Here is a 12,235-nt window from a genome sequence, read left to right as displayed (position 1 = left end):
GTTGCATTAACGGGGGTTTGCAAAGCAATTGTTGATCACAGTTTCTCATGATAGCACACAAAGGTTGCAGAAGGTCTTCAATTTCTGACAACTTTTCTAAATTGTCCAATTTTCATTTGTACAAATCTGCTGTAATGTGGGTAATACAACATGTGGTTATTATTTAGTGGTTACCTTGAGAGTTACCTCAGCTGAGGCTGAGCCATGCAAATATAACGGGCGTGGAGTTTGGGGATGAGGCCGTTTATTTGGGGAATTTGGTGTAAGATGGCAAAATTAAGCGTGAACGTGGTGTCATGTGACAATTGGTGTGGTGATGCGTGTACTGCACTGGCACAGCCGGCGATGCCCAGGGGCCAGCGTGTACGCCCAGATGCACGAGGACAAGGAAGGCGAAGTTTGCAGCCCCGTGGACGTGGCCACCACAGCGGCGGTCATTCCCAACGAAGGACTCACCGGGCCAGAAGAGTTTATCGACGATGGGTTTGAGGCCCAGGCGTTGGGCCCGTCCAGCCTGGGCCATCCGCTCTCCAACGCCTGGGGATACAACGGTAGAGTCTGATCCTTGTTATTTCTTTGCTGGCCAGCTTCTTAAAACCAATTAATCTCCTTAAAAGTATGCAGCATTGTTCATATTTCTTTTTCAGCTTGTAATACCAAATGTATTTTATTTTATATATATATATATATATATATATATATATATATATATATATTATATACACACTAGCATGGATCGGTGCACTTTGCGCGCCTCACCACACATCGCTGCAGAGGCATAGGCCTATTTGACCATGCCTGATTTCTCCAGAAGTGAGGGAAGGGGTGAATGGAGGGTGTGGGTTAGTGGTGGTGATGGTGGATCGGGGGCTGTGGGGCAATGGGCTGATGGGGAAATGGTGGAGGGGGGATGGGATGGATGGTGCTGGGGGGACATGGTGGGGGAGGTCGGCCAAATATATTTTGTGCACTGACTGAATATATATTGCTAATCAGAAGTCAGAACCCAACACTTGTAAATCAAGAGGAACTGAGCACAAATTTGTATTGATTTTAAATTATCAGTTAGAGCTGGATGGCAAAGACAACACAATATCAAAAACTGGATGGGAAAGTTGAACTTCCAGCCATACAGAGCAGACGTGCCCCCAATACACCGCTTCCATTGGTCTATTAATGAAGTCAAAGTAACGAAAATTAACGCTGATGAGTAAAGGTGCGTTATGAATGCGTTTCTTAGGTTAGCTTTATGTAAAGAACATGGAGGAATTTGATAGTCAACAAAAATCTATCAAAACCTGGATGGGAATCTTCTGTCAAATATTTTCTTGTTCTACTCTTAATGACCCCAATCCGATAACTAAACCTTCCTGTGGTCTATATGATCTATTTTAAAAGATCTCTTGTTTTCCCCGCTCTGTTGTCACTTTCTATCTCTATTCATGCCTCTTTGAAACATTTCTCTTTGTCCCTCCTACCTTGTCGTTGGAAGTCGACATTTAGCCAATCAAGGTCCTCTCTTGATGCCTCGTTGGTTTTCTTCTATCTTCTTCTGTCTGCAAGGTTTACGGCCTCTTCTGGCACGCATTTAGACTTCTTTTTTTTGCTTGCTTTTGGGATGTTGTTATTGGCCTGTTCTTTTACAATATCCTCAACATCTTGCCTCAATTTGTCTGGCAATCTGGCAACCAAGTCCAGCTGTGCAAAACAGTTTTTTTTTAAACCTTTATTGCATATAGTTACCTCCACCAATGAAGGTGTTGTAGAGGTTATGGTTTCACCCCTGTCTGTTTGTCTGTTTGTCTGTTAGTCTGTGAGCAGGATATCTCGAAACGTTGTGGACGGATTCAGACGAAATTTGGTGGACAGGTTTGGACAAAAAAAAATTAGTGGACAAAATGATTGGAATTTGGTGAAGATTAGGATCCAGATCCGGATACTAGATTTTTTTAAAGTGATTCTTCACCATTGAGTGATAGGACTAAAACCAATATATAGTCCGATCAAAAAGCATGTTATTTAAAAAAGTTATGGAGGACTTACAGCAAAAAATGTGGATGAGTTGGTTCGGAACAAACAGATTAGATTTTGGTTTAGGTCCGGTTCCAGATTGACCGATCAGTGGATACGAAACGTAAACTGTTCACACCTGGTGGAGGTATGCTCTCTACCGAGTGATGTTCTCGTTATAATATGAAACGAGCTCATGTTAAATGTAATTACTTCAATAAAAGTCCATCAAAAATGACGGTTTGGAACGGTTTATTCGACGGTGCAGCCTCGTGAACATGCCAAAGTCTGAAGCCTCGGCCTAGTGTCAGTTGTGCTTATATCTCTATTTATTAGACATCATATTGATGTAAATGAACACTCGTTTTACTGTGCATGTGTTGCACACCATGTGCAGCAAATTTAACCTCCCCACACCTTGTATTTATTGTTATTTTTAAAAAACGCTCTGTACACCGCCCTTGAGGCTCGGTTTGCAAGCCACCGTCTACAATTCCACTAGAAGAGACATAATTACTCTTTTGTGGAAAATGTTTTTCGAGTTTGTTTTATCCTCAAAAATAGACCGTAGTGAACAAACATTCATTTTAAAAGATTGCCCTTTAAAACCTGCCCTTATTAAGTGGGACAGACATCTGTACAAACACACAAACTGACATTGTATTTGATATGGTACATGCCAAGCCAGGTCGTCCTAGCCGATGACACAATTCTGTTATAATGACTAAATTTTATTTACAAATTCCACTTCTCAGTCCAGATCGGTGGCTGTCTCATCAGAGGAGTATTCAGCTGTCTCATCATCCTCGGCATCACACATATTATCGTTAATGTCCTTGTCAAATAAAGGAGCCTGGTGTTGGCTTAGCGGTTAGGGTGCCGGCTTGGGATCCTAGGATCCTGAGTTCGAATCCCAGTCGATCGCTGAATTAACGCCAGGGGGGTTTACTCAAGCCTGTCATCCTTCCGAGGTCAGCAAATTGAGTACCAGCTTGCTGGGATGAATGATCACAGTGTGCACCCCGATTTAGAATAGGTACACCGTATCCCTGCGCATCGAAGAGGCGACTCAGGGTTGGCGTCAGGAAGGGCATCCGGCCATAAAAACATTGCCTCAAGCAGGGAACCATGACTGTCATGGGGCCCGCAGGGCTAACCCCCGCTCTAGCGGGGAAAATGGCCTTAAAACGATCATTCATTCATTCATTTCCTTGTCAAATACACTGGAGAATGTCACTTCTCAGTCAATATCACTGTCTGCTTCATCAGAGGAAGAAGAGTATTGAGCCATCTCATTATCTTCGTCATCACTCGTCTCTTCGTCTGTGTCCTTGTCAATCTGATGATCTTCTGGAGCCTGTCTGCCGTCAAATCATTTAATGGCATATTGGCCATTCTTCAGTATCCATCCATTCTCCTCTGACTCCCAAGCATATGGGGATCGGATGTTTTTGTTGCTCTTTCTTCTACATAGAAGCAACCATGTTAGTTCGCTTCACTTTCTCAGAGAGAACTGGGATCTGATCCCTCGATTTTTCTCCAGAGGCTTAAATTGGCACTTTGGTGTGAAATGCTGTTGGAGAATGATGTGTCTGCCTTTATTCACTGACGTCTGCTTCGATTTCCTATACAAGGTACAGCCAAAGGCCTCTAGATTTGCAAACAAACCTGGGGATATGGTTGGAGACTGTCCCAGTTTGGCAACAGCTTTCCTAATTTGTGGTGTTTCTCCAACAACGCCAATGGATGAAACTTTATCTTTATCCTTGTGCGTAAAACTGGATGTCTCGTCACATCATATGAAGGTGTGCAATCCTGGAACGACGCCACACAACTCTGATCCCATATTTTCAGCCAGTTTAGATACATGTATGCACCTTCTGTAATTGCTTGTGCTAATGCCAGCATCAAGCTACAGGTGAGCAGGAATGTTGTGCGCATGTGTGAGAAGAATGACGAGAACATCTGTGTCTGAAGATCGGATAATGATATTTCCATCTTGGAAAATTTCACACATGTGCTTTACAAGCCATGTAGGTCGAGCGTCGGCCTCTGCGTGGTTGCCGGCTCGGTTGGGTACCTCTTCCATGGCAGTACCGCCTTCTTTTACCTGTTAACAGTACGTCTTGTCATCCAGTCCCACAATCAATGTTTACCCTTGGATCTGCTCGAGGTATGGTGATCTCTGCCATTCCTTAACAAGGAAGTTTAAGAGGGTTGTCTTGAATTTTCCTTAGTTGAAATTCCTTGGATGCTTTTGATCAAGATCAGAGATGATGAAGTCAATGTCTGTACACGCTGATCCTCTCATGTCCCGCTCAATATATTTGATTGATGGGCTTTTGTTTGTGTCACATACAAAGTCTACTCTCTTTGCGGAGTGCAACAACCTTTCAAGTACAAGTCCAAAGAAGTCCAACAATGATTTCTTGAAAATTTTGGGTGAAAAAAATTTAAAATGGCATTTTTCACCAAAAAATCAGCAGCTGTGGCAATTAAGAAATCGTTTTTCGTAATCAACACAAAATTTCAATTCGGAAATCATCCTCAAACCTGTTGGCCTCAGACACAGGATTCAAAGTGCAGTAGCTCTAATATGCAACGCACACGTACATATACCGGTACAGTAAGGTGCAAAAGTCTTCGGCCACCTTGAAAATAAACATTGCTATTGTCCCATTGGCATATTTTGACAAATAAAAGGTGCTATAACGATCTTGTTTTATTAAAGAAACCAAAATTAATTATTTTTTTTTTACATACTTAATGCATGAAATTGCAATATTTGGTTTGACCACCTTTTCATGCAAAACAGCAAGCAGACATCTGTTTGGGAAGGGTTTAGGAAAACATCCGATATTTACTTAACATTGGCTTACCAGATAAAAAAAAATAGCAAAACTGGACGCTGCTCTGACAATACAACAAAAGTTAACAATGGAAAGGAATATTGAATCCAGGTGAATAAACAAAGCGAGAACAGGTGGAGGTTTGGAGTTCGAGTTCACTACTTATTCATACATCAATACAATATTGTGTGGAAAACCAAACACCAAACATCATAAACAATTGCAATGAATTTCTTAGATCAAGACAACTTCTTAAAACCAATTAATATTCTCTGCCATGTCAGTGTCTACCTCAATAAGATAGATGACCCCAAGAGTTTGGTTTCAACAAACACATTATCTTGAAGATTTCAATTGCATCTTTTGGATGAAATGCCTCTAAACTGGACTCTTTATCACTAATATGAGCCTTGTCCTCGTAAAGGTCACCGGAGTGGTTGGAAATGGCCCATCAGGAAAAGATTCCAATGGAATGATTGCATGGCTGGCATCAGGGAAGCTTTAGATTGAATAACTTGTCAAAGCAAACCGAGTCCAATTATCGACTCCATTGTTGGTCTTTTTGGAAATCGCACTGTGGAGATGTGATTGTGACAGGTGTTCTGTTGTTTTCCCTTTATCCCGTTTTACAATAAACTAGCAGCGCCTACCCATCGCTTCGCTGACGGATTTATCAAAAGAGAGTATGTTGCACTTCACAACCACATTGCATGTCTGTCCATGTTTTTTCTTCGTCAATACGTTTTTGATAAAAGGGAGAATAAACTAGATCAGGCACATTTGGAATTCTTATTTTGCTGGAGACACAACAAATGCCGAATGGTGGTCAGCTGATTGTTCCACCAACTACTTTACCTATCCATATTAGTGCGAAGCAGTGAACACGTCGCTTGGCCATCAGACACTGGTGTACTGCACCACTCTCATGTAGGTCGTGTTGACACGCTAACCAATGCAGCTGTGCTCTTTGGGCCTGGAGCACTAGCATTTGACCGACTGATTTGCGGGCAACTTGGCTCCAATGATATTTAAGTCCAAGTGTGGCACAGGCTTCTCGTCATGCCAAATTTCCTCTTGACACTCTGGAGGCAAACTTTAGCGAGCTTCTCGATGTTGAGCGGCATCCGTCATATTCATGAGTCTCCTGGCGACTTGTTTGGATTATTTGTCAGCGGTGACATTGTTTTCTTGTTTGTGTGGCCTGTGCCTGATGTTGCTGGACATTTGGGGTTTCTCGAGGGTGTCCGTGAGTTGCTGCCCCGCCGCGTGCATTGTAATTATGTTGGGCCTGTCGATGAAGATTCGGCTGTTCCATCAGTTGGAGAAGGACATACAGCCAAGTGAATCCTTCGCTGTGGCATACCTGCAATAAATGAAGACAACCATAAGTTGCATCCGCGGCCCGATATAAAACTCATGCTCCATGTGGTGCTTCTACTGACGTCAGTCGTACTTCTGGTTCCTCTCAACATAAACATCAGAAATAGGAATTCGCCCATGTAGAAAATGTTGCACTTGACCTTTTAGAATTTCAAAATGTTTCGTCCAAGTAAATGGAGCACTAGCTTTCCAGGAGAGACAGTTCTATTCATGAACCACTCTCCGACTGGAAGACCTCTGCCTTACTACTGTCCTAACTCTTGTCTTCGTTACCCTCGAGCTGTGGTCCCTGGTCCTATCACTCTCCACTCTGCTGATAAACTGCACTATATCTATCTTGTCTACACCCTTCATTATCTTATACCTCTCTATCAGATCTCCTAATAATCGCCTCTCTGATGTATAAAGTCTTGTCTCCTTCAGCCACTCCTCATAGCTCCGTCTAACTATCCCCGGCATAAATACAGTAGCCCTCTGCTGTACTGTCTCTATTGCAGCTATTCCCTTCCTCACATGTCACCAAAACCGAACATAGTATTATATATGAGGCCTCACTAAATTCCAATTCAATTTATCATTTCCCCCCACAAATACAACCTAAAACACTGTTAGCCACACCTACAGTTACCTGGCACTGTGATGTCTGCTTACATATCGATTATCACCCAAAGTCCAAAGTCAGCAGCGAAAAAGCCCTTCCTTTGGAAACCTGATCTCCTATCCACCTACAAGGTATTCATAGGCAGCTTGATGGAGTACTGCTCTCCCCTCTGGGCTGGCTCCCCTGCCTCACATCTTGCTCAGGTTGATGCCATGGAAACCGAGGCCTTCAAGATTATTGGATTCTCTCACGCTGTAGTGTGGTTGTCTTCTTAATTGTACTTTCTACTCAGCCTTACTCACCGCAATGAAATGTCCTCCACTCCACCATTGTTGCTTTCCGTCTATGGGTCTATCACTTCGGTTGTCTCTCTGTCCTCTACCGCCTCCTTTTGGGTTTTGCTCTCTCTGCTCTTTCCGTGCCTTGTCCCTACCTCCAGGTTTCTGCAGGTCACCCACACGGTCCACCATCAAACCCCTTCTAGTGAAACTACATAAATCCAGGATCACTGTTCACATCCATTCATTTGTTCCGCTTTTTCTCCTGCTTATGAAAACAACTTCCACATTCTCTTCAATCTCATTCTTCCTTCCAGGTCTTCAAACGGCTGCTCAACACCATCTCAGACCATGCCCAATCAAAAACCATCATCTTTTCTGCCCTCGTTAACCCAACCAATCCCTCAATCCAAATTTTCCATTTCCCCTCCTGTGAATTTTCTTCTGTATCCATTTTGCCCCCCATTCGTTGAAGCTGATTGTTGAAAAAGTTGGAATTATGGAGAATTCAAAGTCGGCCTCTACCTACAGTTGTAAACTTAGAATTGCGATCGATGTTGACACCGGATTTGCAGAGACTGCACCCACGACAAAGACGATGGTTGGATGAAAGAATAAAATGTTGACCTCATGTAATATAATCTGATAGGAATTGTTTGTCTGGTTTGGAAGACGTCATGGAAGCGTTGGTGAGTAGTACAAAATACAAGTAAGAGAGCATCGAGGTGTTGATCTCCTGGTTTTGGAGAAGGCCCAGGGATGAGCTGAAATTTCACTTTTGAAGTTATCCTGAATTTGAATCGCGGATGTAGTGTAGTTGTCTTCTTACTTGTACTTTCTACTCAACCTTACTCACCGCAATGAAATGTCCTCCACTCCACCATTGTTGCTTTCCATCCAATTACGTCCTCTCTTAGCTTGAGAACTGTTCATTGACTAAATTTCCATGAAATTATGGAATCATTACCTTCACCACCGAAGTGGACAGAGATTATGTTTTCACCCAAATCTGTTTGTCTGTGGGCAGGATATCGCAAATAAAATGTGGATGGGGTCAGACGTAATTTGGTGGAGAGGTTGGGTGTGTGGCGAGGAAGAATTCGTTAGATTTTGATGAAGATCAGGATCCTAGAATTTTAAGTGATTCTTCACCATTGAGAGATGGGGCCAAAAACGATATACAGTATAACATGGTATTTCAAAAAGTGGTGGATGACGTATGGCAAAACTAGGTGGAAGAGTTGGAGTGGTGACAAGAACAAGCGGATTCAATTTTGGTTCAGGTCCGAATTCAGATCGGGCCTATCAGTGGGATACAAAACGTAAAACTATCAGTGGGATACTTATCTTCCCCCATCCAAAACCTTGATCTTTTCTACCCCTGCTAATTCACCCCAGATCCACTTTTTTTTGAAATCCCGACTTCTTTCCTTCCTGGAAGTTCTAGCAATGTCCATGTGTTTTATACCTTTCCCACCACCCACACCTCCTACTGTTTTTTTTTTGTGATTGATGTTAGCTCTTACACGAGCCTCGATCTTGTATACAAAAAAAACAACTGTTCAGCCTGGCGGAGGTATGCGTTCTACCGAGTACCGTTCCAGTTTCATAAGGTTTACAATATTTTTTATTTGTAATTTGCAGTTTATAGATTATCCCTGAACTTTACCTCTTCATTTTCCCACAGGAAGCCACAGTGGTGTGGTGCTGGGATTGCAACCACGATTCTCAAAATCACTGCAGAGCAGCTAACGACGAGTCTCCTGCATCTCCTTTGACCCTCACGCGCTCTATACGCTTTTGGCCCACCCAGGGTGAGCGGACACACCAAAGACACGACCGTGAAAGGGTTATTACCGTTGCTCTTCCTGAGCAGCAACACGAAACACGGATCTCCATACATTCCTTTCGTGTCCAAGGAGAAGCAAGTGGCCAGGTGGAACAAGTACAGGAACAACGTTTTTACGGTCCAGGTGATCTCGACTATACAGCTAAGGGTGCTAATCGCTGGGCCGTCGACTTCTGAGTAGCAAACGAACATACTGAAGACGACACACCTTGGGGTTTGACTGTTGTGTTTTGGAAAGATGTCATTTCACCTTAACTTATCAAGTCACTCATCTTTGTGTACAGGTGGGGTTTTGGCGTGCCATACATTTCAAACTGCATTCGATGAGATGCTTTGCTCTGATTGAATGCGGATCAATGATGTTGACCCAGGTGGCACAATTTGATTGATATCGATGTCAAAAATTAACATCATTATACAATTGGTGGAATTCATGAGCTTCTGCAGAAGTGGATTTCATGAGCTTCTGCAGAAGTGGAGTTCATGAGCTTCTGCAGAAGTGGAATTCATGAGCTTCTGCAGAAGTGGAATTCATGAGCTTCTGCAGAAGTGGAATTCATGAGCTTCTGCAGAAGTGTCTCGATGCTTGCGGAAAAGGGGTCGGCAACATTTGAACGCTCAGTTTGGGGTCCAATGGTGCAGCTTTGGCCAAGTACGACTTCCAAATTTTCCTACTCGATCATTATCCCAAGAATCCAACCACTTTTCTGCTGATTGGAAATGTTCTAACGCGTCTGAAGCATTGACGCCATCATTGTTATCGGTTGAATACATCCTCTAAAAAATGGATGAAAACAGCACAATTATTCAGGTCAGCTTGTGTCTTAATTTAATTTTTTGCCAGTATATCCAAACAAAGGGAATTTATTTTTGTCTCCACACACACCCTCCGCCTGTCTCAAACGTTTTGTTCACTTTTCATCAAGACAGCCTTGAATGACCTGCGAGGTCCATAAATCTTGCTCCCGGCTTCCGTGTGCCCCTTCAAGTCCGCCAGACTGAAATGTTTATGTGCAGAATAACACGGTGACTTCAATTCAATGTGAGCACAAATTAAACTTGGAGGGATGTGATGGAAAGGAAAAAAATTCTAAAATGCGTCGTGTTTACAGTTGTCGACAAAAGCGCAATTTGTCCGGAACAAGAAGAACATGCAACTCCATTCCCCACCGGGGAAATGGATACAAATCGCCGTTGGGAAACTTTTCTATTTTCTAAAGTTGCATCACTCGTAGCACTTTTACAAATTTCAAATTCCTCACGTTTTGCTGCACACAGCAAACGTGGTCGTACGCACTCCAGCAATTCCAGGCTCGTACCTTCAATCGGACCCTATCAATTCCCAAGTCCACGTAAAACTCCCAGAAAAAGGTTTCTTCTTATAAATTAAATTCCATTTCAACAATCTTTTTGAAAGTTAATGCTGAGTTTTATTTCAATTTCCAAGCCACAGAACGGTTATTTTTTTTATTTTTTTTTAGATATCGGCGAGTCATCCCTTTGGGTTCAAGAGCCGTCTGGTGCCTCATACATGAAATTTGCATAATATTCTGAATTCTAGTCCAAGGCAACTTGGAGGCCATGCCCCTCGCATTACCGACAAAAGAGCAAGTGTCCCTGATGCTTCTGGAACCTTGAGCCATCTCCGCTCTCCCTCCGCCGTTCTTTTCCCTACCTCGAGATCGTTCTCTGCCAAGACAGATGTAGCACTTGCTCGGTGCAATCCATTCACCAAAACCCCATGAGGCCGCAAAGCTCTCTGAAGGAAGGGCAAGGCTGAAGGACGTGGCAGCTTTGCTGCGTAATCAGGATCGTTTGATCTTCAGTCGTGACGCTTTCTTTGAGCAGGTTATTTATTTTATTTTATTCTTGATTTTCCCCATGCTTGCAATAGCTCCTGCGTGTCTTTGTTCATGTCAGAGACGTTTTTTTTTAACCATTCCACAGGTAAACATTCCCACAACCGAATTGCATCGGGTGATTTTCGATATAATTCACGATATCATTTGATGCATGCGGCGTTTCTTTAAAGGTACCACTGTTCTTCAAACGACGACAAAATATTTGCATCAGCAGACACCATGGGATACATTGTTAATGCCGGTGTGCTCTTCCTATTCCAAGAGCACCGTGTGCTGATATGCTGAGCTTGAGAGGTAGTTTTTGATTAATCTTGGACTGTGATGTGAACAAAACAAGGAGCAGCACACAGATGCAGTAATTACTATGGAAGTGGCTGGTAAGTAGCCCTACTGCATAATGCAGCTTTGAAGATTTTCTTACATCAAGCACAGGAGAATGAACTCTTGGTTTTGGGACATTTCCGTCGATATAGGAATTATTTTGTCGTTGCATAGATTGCCTATACATAATACTGGTAAAACAGCAGGTAGCGGACTGAGGCTACCATGTATGCTGTCGAAGAGCAGGTGTGCGCCGCACTACGCGGAGCGCGGTTTTAAGGTACGAGTCGCAGATTGAGCCGGATTCCTGCGCGCACACAAGGAAAGGACCTCCTCCTGCAAGGCAACAATTGTGCATGTGAAGCTGTGCTACTGAAGGGATGTATGTATTTTGTGTATATCTCAGCCAATGTCTTGCACTTGGCAAATGAATTGCTTGCTGCTTGACCACATCTTTTATTCCTCGTTCTTTTGTCATCGGTTCTTTTGCCTCACTTTTTTTACAAACTTGCTGTGGCGTGGACTTTGAAAAAGCCTGTCGTATAGTTTAGAGAGATACCATGTATATTTTCATGCAGAGAGTGGTTTTTTTTTCAGTTACCGCGGAGCATTTTGTAGCCGTATATTCTAATAAATGGAACGTCAATGCACTGATGCTGCCTTAAAATAAGATAGGCCTCAAAATTCCCTGCTCACGTTTTTCTAAAATGATCTACTGGAGTTTTTAATGAAAATCAGCTGGTTATGGCAGTGCGTGTTGACATCGGATGAGCCTCTTAAAGGGATCTCTTGAGGATGAAGTGCATGGACTAACCCTAAACCTAACCCTAACCCTAACAACCCTACCCTACCCTAACCCTAACCTGATCACCTCGGTTTGACCACCACGTCTAGTAAGAAATGTCGTTGTGTGCCACTGCTGTGGTCTAATATCTGTGGCTCAACTAATGATTGAAAATAGGGTCTTGACAGTCGTCCACTCACTTTCTACAGCCTATAGGTGTGCACACTCTCCACTTTGTCTAGCTTGGGATTAAATTTCAAACCAGCTACAAACTATCACCCTGGTGTTGCACAGGCAGGTG

The 12,235-nt window shown here is 43.0% G+C and overlaps 1 long non-coding RNA gene across 1 annotated transcript; it reads left to right on the top strand.

Moving 5' to 3' along the window:
• Nucleotides 1–244: 244 nt before the first annotated feature.
• Nucleotides 245–9,936, top strand: LOC144890745 (uncharacterized). Its single transcript, XR_013622511.1, has 2 exons — nucleotides 245–551; nucleotides 8,806–9,936. It is a non-coding gene; the product is annotated as an uncharacterized LOC144890745 (long non-coding RNA).
• Nucleotides 9,937–12,235: the final 2,299 nt, after the last annotated feature.

Source organism: Myxine glutinosa, chromosome 2 (genome assembly GCF_964187855.1).
Source record: "Myxine glutinosa chromosome 2, kmMyxGlut1.1, whole genome shotgun sequence".
NCBI classification, from domain to species: domain Eukaryota; kingdom Metazoa; phylum Chordata; class Myxini; order Myxiniformes; family Myxinidae; genus Myxine; species Myxine glutinosa.
The sequence above is the reverse complement of the archived record's forward strand: the minus strand, read 5'-3'. Positions and strand labels throughout refer to the sequence as shown.